General features: G+C 45.1%; 1 protein-coding gene across 3 annotated transcripts in view; it reads left to right on the forward strand.

Moving 5' to 3' along the window:
* Nucleotides 1-15,397, forward strand: part of zfhx3 (zinc finger homeobox 3) — a 231,430-nt gene that overhangs the window by 16,412 nt on the left and 199,621 nt on the right. For all 3 annotated transcript variants that reach the window (XM_035396651.1, XM_035396656.1, XM_035396653.1), the window contains exons 2-3: nucleotides 22-58; nucleotides 12,273-12,424. The gene's annotated coding sequence lies outside the window, so the exon portion shown is untranslated. The remainder of the gene's footprint in view (nucleotides 1-21; nucleotides 59-12,272; nucleotides 12,425-15,397) is intronic.

Genomic DNA, 15,397 nt, shown 5'->3' on the forward strand with positions numbered 1-15,397 from the left:
TGCTTCCTCTTTGTCTGTCAGGTCTGAGAAGACTCCAGTGACTCCACAACGTCCACGGGTGAGTGGAGATTCGTCATCCGAGTTCAGACTGCCTTTTTCACAAGAGCTGCATCCCAAGCCTAAAATGGCACCGTTCAATCCTGTTGAGTTGAGAATTAAAGTTTTTTTAAAGGTTTTAACCTTAAAACATATAGGCGTGATCTTATCTTGCAAAATAGGCCTGAGTTGCTCTTTCACAAGCATCAGTTCAGACCAGGTACAGTGCAGTTAATCTCCATCATTAGGATGGGTTAATATTGGATGTGAGATTGCATCCATGATCATAAAGATTAGGGGATCTAAATAGCTCCTGCTCAAAAATGATTTCCCTTGAACAGATATGTAGCTTACTGGTACAGCACTCCCCTTGAGTCCAAGGTAAGCCAGTGGAATATCAGAAGCTGGTGCCTCCCAAAATAAATGCTTTTTATTTTGCTCCATCCCATAATTTTTTGTCCCATCCAGTGATGAGAAAATATCACATCCTATCATTCATTGAGTATGTGAATTTTGATGCAGCCTATAGTTTGCATTTCCCTATGCAACATATAAAATTATTTGGTTTATTATTTTGTTACTCATTACACTTAGTGAAAGTTTGGTAGCTGTGTCTCAGGTGCATCTGGAGGATATTTAGCATTCCCAATTGCAGTCAGACGCTGTTTTCTTTCACGCTCTTCTTGCGGTAGCTCGTAAAAATAAATTCATTTTTTCGCCGACGTTAAACCCTTGCCATATGCCACACTACAGCAAAGCGCCATTTTCTTTTCAGCAAAATTTAAGCAGAAAAGTAAACTCAACTGAACACCGTAAACAAAACAGATATGACTTCCATTCAGGAATGGGTAGTAATATTACCATAATTTTGAAGGTATGTACAATAAAAAACCAAAATGAATGCTAACTGTGCCCATATGTCCAAGAAATGATTAGTGTGCATCTTGTTCTGAGCTGTGTTCTGAGGTATAGCACACAATGGAGTTGTGGGTATATCAGTTGTAACTGAATTAATAACAATCAAATGAATGCATAAATAAGTAAAGGTGAAGGCTAATGTTTACTGCCAGATCATTTAAATTTTTACTTTTTTTTGCTTCTGTGGAATTGAGTGGTAGCCAAGCAGTCACTGGTCATTTATCATCAAAATGTTTCAAATTACAGCAGATGACAAAAGTGAGTTTTTAAAAAGTGGCATATGTGCCAGTGGATCATGATCGGGCAGGTGTCAGGCCTGTTTTCATCCCTGTGACGTTGGGTCCGATTGGGTAAGGGCCCTCTGCCAACCCAGAACTTTACAAATGGTAACATAGCAACACTTCTGCCAGCTGATCACAACGTTTCACAGCAATGGCGCAAAGCTTCCAGTTTTTGAACAGTACTGTTATGCTCAACTAGAAAATTAAATTAGCCATATTTGACATCACAGGAGCAATAAACGTAACTTAATATTTAAAAGAAGCGTCAATGGCGCTAAAGCTAGGCAGCTGGCCTGTTCTGATGATTGCAAACATTAAAATATATATTATTCCTCCATTTAACAAACATATTTTACGCAAACACACACTGAAAGAAAACGGATGTTGCTCCTATGCTCTTTTGTTGCAGAGGTACAAACAACTTAACATCACATTTAACGGAAGGAAATAGTCAATTTAATAAATTTGCATGAAAGCTCAAATACAAAAGTTTTGTTTTGCTAGATAACAGTACACACACACACAAAACAAAAAACTAGAAACTCTGCTTTGTGCCATTGTTGTTGATCATTGTTATCAGCTAGCGGAAGTGATGGTCCCCCCCTTCTGTGATCACAGGCACCTTCTCTAGCGGCTTTCCAGCTGGAAAGACTGCACTATTTTGTATTGTTGCATTGTGCTGTATTGTGCTGTTGGCTTGTTATTTCAGCAATCAGTCTCTGTCAGATTTGGGCTTAAAACGTGGCTAGAACCTATTGGGCTGGTTTGGGTCGGGCCATAAAGATTTCGGTTCGCTCGGGCCTCATTTCGAGCCAGATACAGACCTGTACCCCTCGGCCAGGGGTGTGTGTTGCTAAGGGCTCAAACATTCTTTTTTTGGATAGTTTTTTCTTACACATGGTATGTGGACAGGAAATGTTCAACAATGACAGTAAACATTAATAAATTAACAACATGCTTGTTAAACGTTTTTTTTATTTTATTTTTGCACTCTGGTCATGTTGCAGCAGTCGTCTATTAGTCAAATCAAGGGCTGCTAAATCCTCCACATTAATGCTCTCTCACCGTGTGTTAATGCCCTCTCATTGAAAATTAAGATTTCAGACCTTGGCCTCTTTCCATTCTAAAACTAAATGTCTCTAAAGAACCCTCTGAAAATAATATAAACATATAATAATCCAGAAACATTAATTGAACTTTGTCTCAAGACATTAAATCATGAAAAGCATCAGCTTCTCTAATAGTTTATTCCGATACCCCAGTGTTTTTTTCCCCTTAATGCAAGCAAGTAATTATCATATAAATCTGAGGCTTTCTTTTATGTGAAGTTCAAGATGCTTTAAAGTAACAAACAGATGTTGGAGCAATCTCTCCTAATTAGTTATCTGCAGTGTGTGGTTTGCTAATCAACACCCATGAAGTGGGTTTTTATTTTTATTTATTCCTTAATCCACTCAAGTGCAGTTTATGGCTTTAAAGTGGCAGACTTGTAAATGAACAAGCCTGATCCCTTCTAAACAGGAGCAGATCTAGGGAGTGGGTGGCTGGAGTGTTTTGGGGGGTGGGGGGGGGGGTTTGGCACAGGGAGCTGTGTCCATATGGGGGGCTTTTGTGGGACCTTAAGAGGGACAGAAGCATCCTTTGCTGAGGCCTTTCATTTCCAGCCTGTTTCCTGCTTGTTTTCTGGGCCTTTGATTCAGACGCCTGATGCCTCTGGTTGGGGCTCTTTGCTTCAGAGGCCTGCGAGCGCTGGTGTCCAGCAGATGGGTGGCTGCGGGTCTCGGGAGCAGGCGAGACGGAGAGCGGCTCTCCTCCTCCTCCTCCCTCATTGGCCTAGCCTTGAACTTGGCGGGAGGCAGAGGTCCGAGGTCAGGGTCAGATGGCGGTCAGGCCATGCCTGGCTGTGGAGATTAGGCCCGGGGGGGTGGGGGGGGGGGGGGGGGGAGGGGGGTCAGTTTCACTTTAGGGGTCAGCCGCACACGTCTGTCCAGGGGCGGTGCCTCAGGTGACACTATTAACAAGGCTAGACGTCCCATGTAAACGTGTCAGCATGCCGGCGGCGATGACCTTTGCCCTCTCGTGTATGCAGTGCTCTGTGACCAATGTCTAACCCTAATCCCCTCCTCAACGACTTGACAATAGATCTGGGTATTGATCAGTGCAGCACGTCCCCGTGACTGCGTAGGGGCGTCCAGGGGACGGTCTGTAAGACCATGTTCCCCCTCTGTTCATTTCTGCAAAGGCTTCGGTCTCTCACGGGAAGGGTACCAAATAGAAAACAAAAGTTTCATGACAAATCAGCAAATATATTTAGGTTTATATTTGTTAAATACTATTTTTTTGCTGAGAACTGATCTAATTCAGTATGACCACTGAATGTAATCTGCAAAATCTTTGCCATAAGAAAGAAAAAAGAGGAAAAAGGAAAAAAGTATTAAAAAATGAAAAATCCTTTGCACAACTCTTTTGATGAGATATGTTGAAGGATCTTGGATGACTAACAAAGGTTTTTTTTTAAGTGTTTCATACACTGAAAAAAACAGCAAAAGTTGTTGATGTGAGTGTGTTCTAACAGTTTGACGTGGGTTTTGAATTGTAGTCTCAGGCTTGACTCTTCCTTTGGGGAAGCACCTACATAAAACACTTCCATTGCCACTTGTGACCCCTGCGACATCAAGTGTGTAGGTCAGATCTCAGCAAAAGAGAACTGAAAGAGAACTACCTGACCTGACCTGTGGCTATTGCTCAATCTGGACATTAGTCTCACTGTGTTCACCTTTTAAACTACCATGAGAACTCTGCTATATTAAAATGACATTAACTACAGTGAAAATTCAACATTTCTAATTATATTTGACTTAGTCGGGAAAACATTTTTTTCCCTAATTTGCTAAAATAACATGTTTTCTAAATCACCCCTATTCATTTTCTTACCCTTAGGACAGCGCTAATTGTGTAAAGCAGTGCTTATGTTTCAGAGCTGATGTAACCTACGCCCTTTCAAACAAACCCAGTCACCAGCAGAATCTATCAAAACGAGGACCTATATGATGTCATCGAGCAAAAACAGCCCCGCCCCTTCCATCCCCCCCCCCCCTCCTTCTCCTTCCTCTTTCTGCCCAGGTTGCTGGGCTACATGTGCACAACAAGGCTTGTGCCGAAAAGGTCTGCCCCAACCGACACTGCCCCAACATCTGGACAAAGGAAAGAGTGGGGTTTTTTTATTTTTTATTTTTGGTGAGGGGGTTGTGCGGTGGCAGGGGGTTCCCCATTCCTCCAAAAAAAAAAAAAAAAGAGGAAAAAGTCCACACCCCCCCTCTCTCACATTTGCCGACATAGCCAGTGGCAGAAAAAACATCTGGTGCAGCTGTTTGGGAGATCGCGGCCCCCGATAATCCCGCCCCTTCCTCATTAAGAGGGGCTGAGTAAACACAGGCCTTCGCCAGTCGCTCCGGCGCATTTCCACGCCGAGGCATCGGCGGGCCTGGGCGCGGGGCGCGGGGCTCACGGATCAAAGCCGCCAGCGGACCCCGAAACGGGGGGACAGGTCCGGGCCGTTACCCCTCTCGCTGGGAGCCTGGGAGAGGCCCGGGGGCACAGGCCCGCCGCCTGCTTTCTGACCACTTCTAGGAGGACGGGGGGGGGGGGGAGAGGCGCACAGCCTTTTTCAATTAGACCAGTGAGTGAGAACAATCTGTACTGCCCAATGAAAAGAGCTGCAGGGAACCTGGCAGCCGCAGACCCGAGTGCGAAAAGTGCCCGCGATGAATCACAAAGCCATATTTTTAATTCAGAGAAATGCTCTGGAGTCTCAGTTCTTTTTTCGAGAAAAAAAAAGAAAAAAGGTCTGAGGGTTTTCAGTAAAGGAGGCCTACATAGATAGCTGGAGATTATATAAAATGTCCCCTCTGCCAAATCCTTAGAAAGGAAAGAAAAGGTTAGACAAGCCAGTGTTTGTAATACTTAAGTGAGATGCTGAGGTGACGTTTATTTTCTAATTCCTCGCGCTTTCTAGCGATCGGCTTTGAGAGTTGGCGGTTTGTTCGCGTTCGTTTCGCCGAGGCGCTTAACAAAAAGCCTCAACAACAGCAATAAAAATAACTAAATCATAGCCTCAGCAGCGGAATGCTTAGCATATCTGATCAATGACAAAATTGATTTAAAAAATGTTCGTTTTGTTGGGTGCCAAACAAAAAAGTAGCATTCGTTTTTGGATGCTGGGAATGTGGAGGATGAGGCCCTTAGGGGTGTGATCTCTTCTCTGCACTGTACCAGTGGCTGGGTGCGGATGTTGGGTCAGCCCGTGGAGAAGGAGGTGAGGGGTGGGCGGAGGGGGGTCTGTGTGGGTGGGGTCGAGGGCGCGTTCGTGAGCGTCGACGGGGTTTTCCAGCCGTCGGCCTGCGGTAAATGCGGAGCGGTGCGGGCGAAAGAGCTCTCTCTCCGATCGCCACGGCGACGACGGGCTCCTCTGTAATCAGACGGGCCGGCGGTCCGTAATGCGCCATCATCAGCCTCCCATCAGCCCCTCTATTAGGCGCTGGTCCGCCGGTCAGAGCTCTGCTTCTCAGGCCATGAATACTGATGAGCCCGCCAGGAGGGCAGGAGGTCGGGCACGCCAGCGCCCGCACGCCAGGGCCGGCTGATCCATCACGCGCCCGATGCTGAGGCTGCGCGCGCTCACGCGTGTGTGTGTGTGTGTGTGTGTGTGTGTGTGTGTGTGTGTGTGTGTGTGTGTGTGTGACTGTCCGAGGGTAAATCCGAACAAAAATGTTAAATATCAAAATGAAAACTATTGATTAATCTGACATGATTGTGAGAGTGTATTTAACTATGTACTGCAATGTTTAGTTTTTATTTTTTTGACAAATTTATTAAATATTATATATACAGACTCTGCTTTAGAAAAAATAAATAATCGGTGAAAATGTTATTTTTTATTTATTTAATGTGACTGCTCAATGTAAACATTTGAGTTCCAGATATTGAATATACATGCTGTAGGTGGTAAGACAAATGTATTAGCATACAAAATGAAAATCAGCCAGTATAACAAAACTTGTCACAACCAATTGTTCGTGGTTACAATGATGATGGCAGTCAATAGGTAATCTGTTGAACATTTTATACACAAAATGCATATTGTTTAAGTTAATGTGTATACTGAATATAGATATATACTGGATGATGTGAAGAAAACGGTCATATATACATATCTGTTTTGTATCAATAAGGCACTTCCCATCCTTGGGGCAATATTCAATTGAAATTCTGACTTAAAGGCAAGATGCTATTCATGTAACTACATTTATTTTTCTCTGCAGAAAATTTATAAAATGGGTTTAGAGGACCTCGTTGTATCTGGATGACCTCTTTGAAGTGCATTAAAGTAGTAAATTTAAATATTTCAGAGAATAACAAAGATAAGCTGTCATACATCATAAGTCATATGGTGTAATTCTAAAACACAGTAATGGTTTTTTGACTCTGAAGTTTAGAATGAATCCCAGTCTATGAGAGGACAGCATATTTTACTGAAAATAAAATGTTTTTAAGCTCCCAACAGGAAGTTACAGATGAAGATAGCTGTAACCAAAAAATTGAGAGTTATCTTTTGAAAATCAAGCAGTATATAATATTGATGTTTATCCCATTTTGTTTATGAGTAATGCATGGAAAATGCATTATCTGTAATTGACCCATATAAATTTAATTAAATTAGGGTCTTTTTTTAAAGCAGAGATGCTTCATTGAGTGATTGAGATGGACTGTAAAGGTGGAGACAAATAAGCATGCGTATCTGCTAGCCTACAGGAAACCGCAAGTGGTGTACTTCAGAGCATTCTTGACTTCTGGGTCTCCAAAGACAAGTGAACCAGCGGGCTTGAAACTCAGTTGGGCATGCTGCACAGCCATTGTCCACTTAAGCAAGCTCCATTGCTTTGGTTACTCAAGGAACGTTACACTTGTTCAGCTGCATGGTAGTACAGTACATTGTGTCAAAATCACATGTAGTGTTAGGTGTGCTGTACATTTGCCTGGACTGGAAGCTTCTGGGCGAAGAAATAAGCGAGCGTACATTCTGTATGCGGCAGTAGAACGCTTCATGAGGTGCGGGCAGACCATAGCTTACACATGCTAAACCAACGCCACACACAGAAAAGTACACAGGCCGGCGGCGCAGAGCAAAGGCAAATACGGCTTCTGCTCGTCCCCTGGCCCTGGTGGCGGGACGAGGGGGCAGCGTCCGTCCGCACACGCGTGTGCTGCAATACACGGACAGCCATTACAGGGCCCAGAGCAAACACGGGGAGCTCGGAGGCAGACAGTGTTGTCGCATGCGCTGCTGCGGCGGACATGATGAACCCTACCGCCTACCGGCATTTCTCACCCCAAAAATAATGGAATCTATGACAAAGCATCGGCCCAAGAGCCGGTCACAGGGAAAGAGGGGCACGGCCACAAATCGCCTGTCAGAATTCGGAATTTTATTACCCCTCCTATCAGTGCGAAAAATATAAAATAAAAACAAAACTTGCAGCCTCACTCAGTGCATTATTTCTTGTTATGTTTTCTTTTCTTTCTTATATCTGCTAGAGCATTATTGTATGGTGTTACATATGTATATATATATAAATAAATACATTTGGACATTTAATGGGGGAGAGTGGCAGGAGGGAGAAGCAATAGCATGTCAAAAAGCATTGTCTATGGGGTTTATGTGTTTAAAAAAAAAGGTGAGCTAAGACAGCATGGTGGAGGTACATGGAGATTCTGCTTCTGGAAGGCGGGGCGGTCGAGTTCAAGGCCAGAGAACAGTGCGGTGACCCCAGGGTCTGACTCGAACTGTAGGAGACACGGAGCACGGTGAGGAGGGGGGGGGGGGGGTGGGGGTGCCTCGCTGTGTCGACCCTCAGGCAGTGCAATGGGACCCAGGGGAGCCTGGGGTCAGGAGAGCGCCCTCCAACCCCCACGTATTACTGTGTCATTTAAAGCCGCGGAGCACCTATTTCCTCCAATAAAAACTAATAACCTTTTCTGTCGGAAATCACTGTAGCCTTCAAGTGTTGTACCAGGGGCTCTGGTGGACGGGCTGTAATTGCTGTGCTAGACTCCCCTTGGTTTATTTTTGCCGTGTTTAGGATTTTTTTTTCTCCACCCCTGCCCCCCCCCCCCACCACCAAGCCCTCAATCCTCAATACTCTGCGCCTGATTGCGTGCATTATGCTCAGCAATCAGGCAGAAGCTGTACAGGCAAAAAAAAAAAAAAAAAGACAACACAAGGGCGTTTTATAATTAGAAGCTTTTCTGGGTTGTTAGAGTTTAAGTTTGATTCCCGAATAGGCGAAGAGCGCGCCGCCGGAGCAAGGGTTAGCCCGGCGAGGCGGAACATCCCGGTCGTCGTGTCGACCGCGAGCGCACGCGCGCGTGCCGCCGAACTCGCGGAACACGTTTCGGGGCTCGGGCCCGCGGGTCTTACGTTCTTAGGCCTGTTAAACAGCTCTTCCAGCTCAGGATTAGAGGGGTATCGCCGCGGCTCTTTAGTCATTAGCGGTTAGCCGTTCGAGAGACGCGCGGCTTCCGCGTTCTCGGCTTTGAACGCCGCCGGCCCGTTCTCTGAAATGGAGTCCACGCTAAATCACCGTGAGAGGCGGCCATCCGTGCATTCGTGTTTTAAAAAAAAAAATCTGTTTACTTTTGATCGTTATTTGTTCCTGCTAAAATAATAATAATTTTGTTTGACGTGCTGACAACGTAGGTGTTCTTTTTCTTCTTGGATTTGGATAAATTGGATTAATCAAAGCAGAAGGAAAATTAGGGATTCAGTAGACCACTGTTTTTTTTTTACATTTTGTCTATGAAATATGCCTCTTTGTGAGGATGAGCATGTCTGAGGAGAGAGGATTCTCCAGTGATCTGTGTTTTACTCCCTAGTGTAAAAGAATCATTTTTTTTCCATGCAATGCGAATGAAAGAATGGCTTTGAATGGAACATCTTTCCAGTAATTAATTCCATAACAGCTCGTGTTACAGAAACTGGAAAGGCGTAAGTTTCATGCAAAAGCCTTGTAATGGCTTTACAAATGACGACAGTGTCTTTGTTAATACCATCATTCACAGGAGATCTGTGGAAATTGTGCTTTTATTTTCATGACTCACCTTCTTTGATTCGTGACAGTTGGGGAGGCATTGTTTTTCCTTTTCTTTCACAAAATAGATTCAGACTTGGCTTACAGTAACTGCTCTTGATTGTTTAAACAAAAGAGCAAGGAAATGCTATGCACCACATTCATAAAAGCATTTTCATTCTAAATTGTAGGTTTTTGGTAGTGGAGTATGTGTGACTGTGTCTGTTTCTGCTGCAACAATACTGCTACAGCCTACCATTTCACAAATGTGAGGAGGCACACCCTTACCTACTGTGGGACTGTCTGTTGACTAATGGACTACACTACCCATGGACACCTACTCCTTTTTAAACTACAAATTGATTTTATTTTTATTAACTATCTCTTACCTCTCCTAACAATTTTTTAAATTACACATTTTGCTGGCTAAAATCTTCTCTCATCATCACCGAGGTCCCCAAAACTCCATTCACACCTATTTGTTCCAACATTTTTTTCCTTTCTTTCACCTCCTTTTCTCGGTTTTAATCACAGATGAAAGAGACAAATGGTTTGGCACAAACTGCCAGCAGTCCCAGATCAATCGGCTCCTTGCAGTAATTAACTATTTGCTAAACTTACACAATTGATTTCCATTTAATGCTTGGAGAGAGGGTTTAAATGAAGACTGATATCGTGGTCTGTGGGGGTTGTGGGGCGGGGGGGGGGGGGGGGGGGGGGGTACGGTAGCTGCACAAAAACAGAAACACGCGGACCTGATAGATCGGTCCCATTCTTAATTGTGAGGTGAAAAACACAAGTGGAACGTTGCGGCCCTGTTGGGGGACTAATTGAGGCCGGGCCGTGGAAGCCGCCGTCGGCCTCGGCTCCTCTCCCGGCGACGCTCCGGAGATAGCGGCTCTCCTCGGGGAGGGCCTCCTCAGGTCAGCGCCGACGCCGTGGCGGGAATCCTGTCCTGGCGCCAGCGGGCGAGCGCGGGCAGCGCCACGCTGCCCACCTGCGGTCTGAGGGGCAGACAGACCTGGAGCGCCCACGGCTACCCCCTATGTTCGTCTGGAAAATGGCTCGTTTCTGCGGCCATTTTCATTTTATTATTTCAGCAAGGAGGACAGGATAAAATACTAATTATAAAAAAAGAAAATACATAAAGGGCCACCAATTAAACTTGTGAAAACAAAGAGGATGAAAAAAAGAAAACGATGACACCCAAAAATGGCTTGTTTCCATGGACAGGCCCCATTGTGTGCTCTCCACCATTGTGGAATACACACGTGTGCTGTTTGTGCTCATATTTCTTATGTCTTTATCCTGAGCATTGTGCACCGCAGAAGTTGTCAATGCGGTACTGTCGTGAGTGTACCGATGTGTGACTTTATGAATAGGCATCTTTCAGAGCTGTTGCTGGACTTTTGTGTTACCCTGGCGAACCGGATGGCCCCTTTTTGTGAATTTCCCTTCAGTCTATGCAAACATATTCAGCCTCGCTCCTACTGCTATTCCAACTCCTCAAAAGAAGTCCTGTGCCTATTCAGCGTGAAGCAGTAGTACTGAGGTCAAGGACGCTGCCCTCTGTAAACAGCATCACTGTAATTTTTGTTGTTGTGTCGCCTCTGATTCTTACTCTCGTCTGGATAAAGCACATCGTTTTGATTTATTTATGTGTTTATTTTTTTTTGGGATGCTACTTAACTTAGCCTCACTGACTCCACTCTGAGCTATGCGTTTTGTAGTGCATATCATCCAGAACTTCATTTGCGTTAAAAAAAATACGGGACGTATCTTCCAACCTTATCAATTGCTGAGAACCTGTCTCCGCTTGGCTGCTGTCGCCAATCTCCTCTCTGTGGCGCCCCTCGCCTATACGCTCGCCCCCTGCTCTACTGTTGTGCGGTGCACCCCAGTGTATTTTGCACTGTGTCAGAAACCGTTCTGCCGCTTGTCAGTTCAGTGCATCGCCGAGCGTCTTAGTTTAGGCCCTGTTGCTCGCGAGGCAATGAGCTTGTCTTTAAACTTCAGGAAATCCAATTGGAGACTAATTCACCATAATGGGCTGATCAATACTAATCCGGGGGCCTCTACGTCTCTCAAAAGATACCACTGTAGGTACACTCGCAGTGGCGCGGCTAGGCGGAGCACCGGCGAGATCCGGTGAGACCCGGTGTGCCTGAGACGTGTGTCAGAATGAGGGGGCAGGTCCTTCGCTTGGAGACCATCGGCACCGGAGTCGATTCGGTACCTCTGCCAGCCGTACGCAACACATGGATTGGTTGCCCTGGGGTTTCCCAAGAAAGAGTTTTAAAGAGCTGGTTAAATGAAATTGCAAACCGTAGGAAATGAGTAGGTAGATTTTTTAAAGCGGTTTCGTGTTTCGTAGCTTTCTGACATAGCATTACAGTTCACTCTCCTTGTAAACCTGAAGTGCTGTCCTTTAAGACATCATTTAGAAAAAAAGTGCTGTCCCTATAACTACTGCAGGATCAATCAATAAACAAGAAGTAAGACTAAAGATGGGGCTCACAGACTGAAGAAACCCTCTGCCAGTTTTATGTGCTTTGGAACAATAAATAAATACTTTTGTGGATGTAATGCGTTAACTTTTTTGGTGCCAACGTGTACAATTGAGCAACTAAAATTGAATAAAACTTAAATTAAATCTAGATATTTGTCATGTAAAGGATACGTCTTGGCTATTTAATCTTGGGGATTGTTCAGATCAACGGTGTCCAGGCCTTAAGGGGACATTTACAAGTCAGATGAGAGGGCAGCCGTGCCAAACTACAAAGTCAGATTTGTAGCTCATTGCCTTTCCCTCCCCATTTGCTGACTGGGTATCCAATAGCGGCATGTTTTGTGTGCAAGAGGAGAGCGAGCTGTTATTGGGGCCATAAAAATGTGTTCTCATCCATCGCAGTGCCACACTGAGAGGTGCCATCGGTTGCCGGACCCCGAAGTAGATGACTGCCAAACTCCCTTGGCCTGGCTGTGACGAACGAGATCTTCCACTCGAACCCAAAGAAATCAGCATCTGTTTGTCCCAAGCCAGTGTCGCAGGAGTGAATTCAGGTCAGTGGCGATCGCCGTCTGGCCAGCGAGTCTTTCTGCAGGCCGTGGTTCCGGGCTGGCCGCTGCGCACGTGTTTTCACTTCTTTAATTCTGCTCAGAGAATGACGCGCTTTGTTGATCTGTCCAGACTGGCTCTAATTGCTTGTGAATGGTGGGCCAGTGTGCTGCAGTGTGGTCCTCACTGGAATGTCTCTCATAAGGAATTATGAAAGGGTGGTCTGATTCACAATGGATTTCCATTCTATTTTTTTTTTTTTTAATTAGCATCATTCCACTCTCAACTGGCAGATATGTGGCATCCATTTACAGTTCTGCATCCCTCATGAGTAAAAATATCGGTCCTGTTCAGATGGACTCTCATCTCCATTTCCCTGTAAATTTAGGAAGAGACAACCCCTGGATGCTTCTAGATCCTACCAGTTTAAGACAAGGGAACCTAAAAATATTTTTTTTTTTACTGTGAAATCACAGGAATTTTATTTGCAAATGATCTAGTCTTTTAGCATTTGAGGAACTGAGTTGAATTATTTTGCGCTCTTTTGCTAATATTATTTATATATATGTTAATCTTCAGGGAAAATATGTTGCAAGAAGTAATACACTACTGAAAGACATTAGGTTTAGTCCTGCAATTGCTGTGTATTTCCAGTGATACCAAAGTCATAGATATCCTGATCAGGTGATTTCATAGCTTCAATGGAGCAGCCTGTTTTCAGGTTCTGATATAATGGGGCATTAGTCCATAAAATTGTTTATAAATGTTAATTCCATTATATCTATGTTATGTATGACTGAAGTATATTGGCAGTGATAATGTAAGTAGCTCTTATTAGTTTATGATCCTTTTCCTAGATTAGGAAGAGCTGCACATACATTTTTCATGTGTATGAATTTATATGTGTATGCCATAAAAATAGATTTTGTCATGTACTAGATTAATGGCATTGTTGAGACACATTGTATCAGAAGATTCTTTTACGATTCCTCAGCCTTTCCTGCGTTCCTTCCTCCACTTAATTTGCCCTCTCTCTTCTTTGATGTGAATCCATCCTTCTCTCCTGTACCCCTCTTGCGCCTCCATATCCCGCAACCCCCCTTGCCCTTTTGGTGTGTGTGTGTGTGTGTGTGTCTGTTTGTGTGTGTGTGTGCGTGTGTGTGTCTGTCTGTTTGTCTGTGTGTGCTTGTGTGTGTCTGTGTATGTGTTTGTGTCTGTGTGCGTGCATGCATGCGTGCGTGCGTGTGTGTGTGTGTCTGTGTGTGTGTGCGTGTGTGTCTGTGTGTTTGTGTGTGCGTGCGTGTGTGTGTGTCTGTGTGTCTGTGTCTATGTCTGTGTATGTAGTAAGGCAAATCTCCCCCTCTTTCTCCATCTCTCCCCCTTTCTCCCTTTCTCTCCCCCGCCCCTCTCACTCTCATCATTTTAATAGTGGACCTCAGAGCGGTTGCCATGTCGACCAGCCAGCAAATCACTATGGCAACCGGTCTGTGCGCGGCGAGCCTACTGATTAGGGAGAGATGTCTGGTGTAGCCTGGCCAACAGATTGAAGGAGAAGAGATGTAGAAGTGGGAGTTTTTGTGTGTCTGCCCATTATTTGTGTATCCGTTCGCATAAGATCCGTAAGGCCTCCGCGGATTTTTCTGTTCCGGCGCTATCAGCTTCGGCTCGTCCTTTGATATACCACTAAATGTAATACACCTCGCAGAGCTCCATGGTCCGTTTATTCACCGTCCAGAATGAAGCAAAATTTTCATTCACGTTTATAGCCTGCTACACTGAGTATCTGGCCATTGAGACTCGGCTGCCGGTAATCAGCCTTTGTGTGGTGCAGGTGACCGCAGGGACCGTGATCGTCCCTGTGGATAACAATGTCACCACCACCTCCACTGGACGCTGCATAAATGTTCAGTCGCTGCTGTGCTGTGGGATCACAGTGATGGGGCTGGAAGAAGTGTGTGGTCTCTGCGGAAGCGTGGCAGTGCTTGAACAGGCCGGTACTAGGTTCATTCATCGTTCATACCTCTCCTCTACCGATCCCTGTAGCCATTTTGTACCCCAGTGTTATCCCCTACTGAGCTCAGTAACACAGTTATTCCAGTGTGAGGACAGTTTGTGTGTCTGTGCGCACATGCGTGCATGCACGTGCGTGTGTACATGCACGTGTGTCTGTTAGTGTGCGTGTGTGTGCATGCATGTGTGTGTGTGTGCGCGTGTGTCTGTTAGTGTGCGTGTGTGTGCACGCACGTGTGTGTGTGTGCGCGTGTATGCGCGCACCTGCGCATGTCCCTCACTGTTGTATGAAACTCAGCGTGGTCTCCGGATGACCGCAGCCTCCCCTATTCTGTCCTTCACCTTGCTCTTTTATCCTCTCCCCCTTTATTTAGCCCTTTGTCCTCTCTCTCTCTTTTCAGACCTTTTCCTCACCTCGTATCTTCTCTCTTCTCCTCTCCCTCTCCCGTCTTCCTCTCTCTGTGCAGTTTGGGAGGGTATAAACCCCGGGCCTGGTGCCGGGGCTGCTGCAGGGCAGTCCGCGCTGCACTCCTCTCTGCTCCGTAAGGGCCAAGGGGGAGCTTTTAAAGAGCTGCACCAGCAGCCAGGACGTTAATGAATGCCGCAGAGGGCAGCTAAAAAAAGTTGCCTCACCTCTGGAGCAACTACACAGGGGCCTCTCGGTCCTCCCAGATCCATCAATGAAACTAATTACGAAATCTAATTAAAGTGCAACGAGAGAGAGAAGTATCCCTCTATCCTCTACCACTGACCCCAGTCAGGCTGTCATCTCATTCAGGACAGTAATTACAGCTCGTTTATTATTCATTCCACAGCTAAATAAGAGCTTGACATTTCTATAACAATAATAAGGACAGCAAGCAAAAGGAAAAAAAAAAAATCTCCACAAACTTGAGACTTGCTAATTGCCCCGGCTTGGAGATTAAATGACTGGAAAAATGTTGTTATTTACTTATTCATATTGTCCA

The sequence above is a fragment of the Anguilla anguilla genome, chromosome 16 (genome assembly GCF_013347855.1).
Source record: "Anguilla anguilla isolate fAngAng1 chromosome 16, fAngAng1.pri, whole genome shotgun sequence".
Taxonomy (NCBI): domain Eukaryota; kingdom Metazoa; phylum Chordata; class Actinopteri; order Anguilliformes; family Anguillidae; genus Anguilla; species Anguilla anguilla.